We start from the raw sequence: 2,994 nt of genomic DNA, 5'->3' as shown, positions 1-2,994 counted from the left end.
AGGGGTTGTGGCAGTGGGTGAGTGGCAGTAAAGCGGTGGAGGTTAGGATTTGTGGGTTTTAATTTAGGAATTAGGGTTTAATTTGGGGTAAAAGTAAAATTAGAAATTTTGGGTAAATTGGGGTTTGGTAAATTTTAATAAAATTAGAGTATATTATATAAATTTAAAATTTAATTTAATCCCTTAAATAATAATTTTAAAATCAGATAAAATCTTAAATTATTTTAAAATCAATTAATCAAAATTTGTTTAATTATCTCTAATAAAATAATTTTTGAGATTAAAGTATTTAATGAATAAATAAATTAAAATTAACTCTTAATAAGATTTTTCTAAAATTTCTAATTCTTACACGATCGTCACTGATACCCAGGCCAAACGAAAGGGTTAGAGCCTGTGGGATACCGACAGCAACAGAGAAGGGAAGAAATCAAATGGACCAGCAACCATCCAGATTCAGCGAGCCAAGTAACCAGAACTTAGAACTCTTCCAAAGATAAATAAAGCATCAATAACCTAATCGTTTGAAAGACAACCCTCCATGGTTGCACAGAGGAGGCAGATCATCGACACCTATGTAAATTCAATGGCTGCAGCTAATAAGGAGTGTGATGTTGGGGAAGAAGAGGAGCGCAATGTGATCGGTTGCAGTGACGCAGACCACGAAGGCAGCAGCAACAGAAGCCATATATAAAGGAGATGAGTTGTATCCCCATGTAATTACGGTGAATCATTTTGGTTGTTGTATTATTCTAAACATGTTTTGGTTTGTTACCAACTACTCTTACTTTTTATTCACTGCAGGTTTTCAACTCATGGATGCATTTATGTGCTGTACCTGTATTTCCTGAGAGCATTCTGAGATATGGTCTATGACCATCTTGCTTGGTAACTATGTTATTCCAAAACCAAAGATCAGTGCTCTAATTTTCCAGCTTCATGTCTCCCTTTTCCTTCTCTTCTTGCCCTTTCTTTAAAGTTTTTTCAAAAACTCATATGCCCTTCTTTGTTCATCTTTCTTTGCTTTTAACATTTTATTTGACTTTCTACTAGGTTGTTATTTCTTTTGTCTCTCCTTTTCATCATTATTTTTTTTGTTGATTTTAATTGGTTATTTTCTGTTTTGGTTCTTTTTTCTCTTTCATAGTTGTTTTGGTAAGAAACATTCAATCACAGGAAGGTTAAAAAATATTGAAACTTGTGTGTGGGTTGAATATGGAAAGAAACATAAAATCTTTTTTGATAGAATAGTCAATTGGGGGGTTAATTATGAACGAATGCTTATTTTTCATTGATAAAAATGAACACTTGATTTTCCCATGTTCTAATAGTTTTTTTTATCATGATTAGGGAAATTATTATATGTTCCTCTTTCTTCTTTGGCTTAGAATGAGCATTCAAATCACACAGTTCAAATGAAAAAAGATAAATCAGAATATATTAATAGAAAGGGGAGTCTTTGATTTGAATTTGTATATTGTGGTATTTTCTACTTGTTATTCTGTTGATACTTTAAAGTAGTCCACCATGTGTTTGATATAAGCTCCCAATAATACTGCTCTCTTGTTTTCTTGTCTACAATTACTATTCTAGGAAGATATATTGATTTAGAAATAATTTATCGTTATTTTCTGCTTTAATTATCAATAATGTAGTTTTTCTTTTATGACTTTTTTGCTCATTTAATTCAATCTTATGACTTGGTTGTTGTTTAATGCAAGCTATGTATTTAAGGTGGTTAGAAATTTCCATTTCATTAAGGATATAACACATTGCTATTTGGATGGTTATAAAGGTTACAAAGGTTTTTTTTTCTTGTCTACAAATATCAATGAGTGCAGCACTATTTAGGATTGTTTTGCTTTGCTAGATATATGATTGTGCTATTGATTGTATAATGTTAACTCTGAGTTGTGAAGCATATTAATCTTTGAACTCTAATATGATTCTATCTATATTAAGCTTGAATTAAATTTTTATAGAAACAATGAGATTTTATCTTGACCATTTTAATGAGACCCACATGACATAGTAAGAAATTTTTTGCCATTAAAAAATTAGATTATCTTTTTTTTTAATTACCTTAGTTATTTCATTGTGTGAAAAAAACTATAAATGCTCATGTGCAATAAGAAGTTTCAATCAAGGACAGCAGGTTAATTAGTCAAGAAGAGTGGCTAATGTACTCCTCTAAGTTGTGTCTCACTCTTATTTCTCTTTCTTTCACAGCCAAGAGTAACTGCCTTCAATGATGACCTCTTATCTCATTATTTCATCTATCACAGAGAGGAACTTGAGGTCATTTTAGTGCTTCTATTTTCCCTGCTTCTGCTCACTTCTTTTTGTTTCTTTGAATTTTTAATTCATTTTTTTGCTTTTAAGTTTAAAATTATTTTTATATGGTATTTGATCTTGGGGATAGAATTATAATCTCTATTTGTGACTTGATTTTTTATTTCTTTTTTGCTTTTGTGACATTGAGAAAAGAGAAATTGACATAAATAACAAAGCATTTTTTGTTTTAGCATTTTTGTAGTCACTGATGAGGAAGTATTTTGGATGTTTTAATGTATGTATCTATAACTGACAGTATGCAGATGATTTTGATATGAATGGTAGTTTCTTCATGTTTGTGTGGTTAGGTATACACGAAAATTTATAAAGTCTCTTTGTAGGGTATAAGTTTTAACTATTTGTTAATAGTTTAGGCAGAGTGATGATTTTAGATTCTATTTTATAAGTGGCATGTATCATTTTCCACATTCTTATGAAGTTTCTCATGTATAATATTATAAATGTGTTATTAGAATGTCATAGAATATGGTGATGTGTTATTTGATTAATGTGTAAGTGATTTGTTGACCTACTCTATTTGATTAGTCTACATTTTATTTAAAATATTGTTGTGTCATGTAGATGATGAAGTTACTCTTAGTATCTTAGGTAAGATGTACGGGTTTCTATAGTTATGAACAAGAAGTATATATATATATA

General features: G+C 29.9%; 1 long non-coding RNA gene across 1 annotated transcript; it reads left to right on the top strand.

Annotated features, from left to right (window-relative positions):
* LOC107641947 lies at positions 348-2,590 on the top strand. Its single transcript, XR_001620536.2, has 3 exons — positions 348-716; positions 805-888; positions 2,230-2,590. It is a non-coding gene; the product is annotated as an uncharacterized LOC107641947 (long non-coding RNA).

The sequence above is a fragment of the Arachis ipaensis genome, chromosome B05 (genome assembly GCF_000816755.2).
Source record: "Arachis ipaensis cultivar K30076 chromosome B05, Araip1.1, whole genome shotgun sequence".
Classification (NCBI taxonomy): domain Eukaryota; kingdom Viridiplantae; phylum Streptophyta; class Magnoliopsida; order Fabales; family Fabaceae; genus Arachis; species Arachis ipaensis.
Note: the sequence above shows the minus strand (reverse complement) of the source record. Positions and strands in the feature narration are given on the sequence as shown.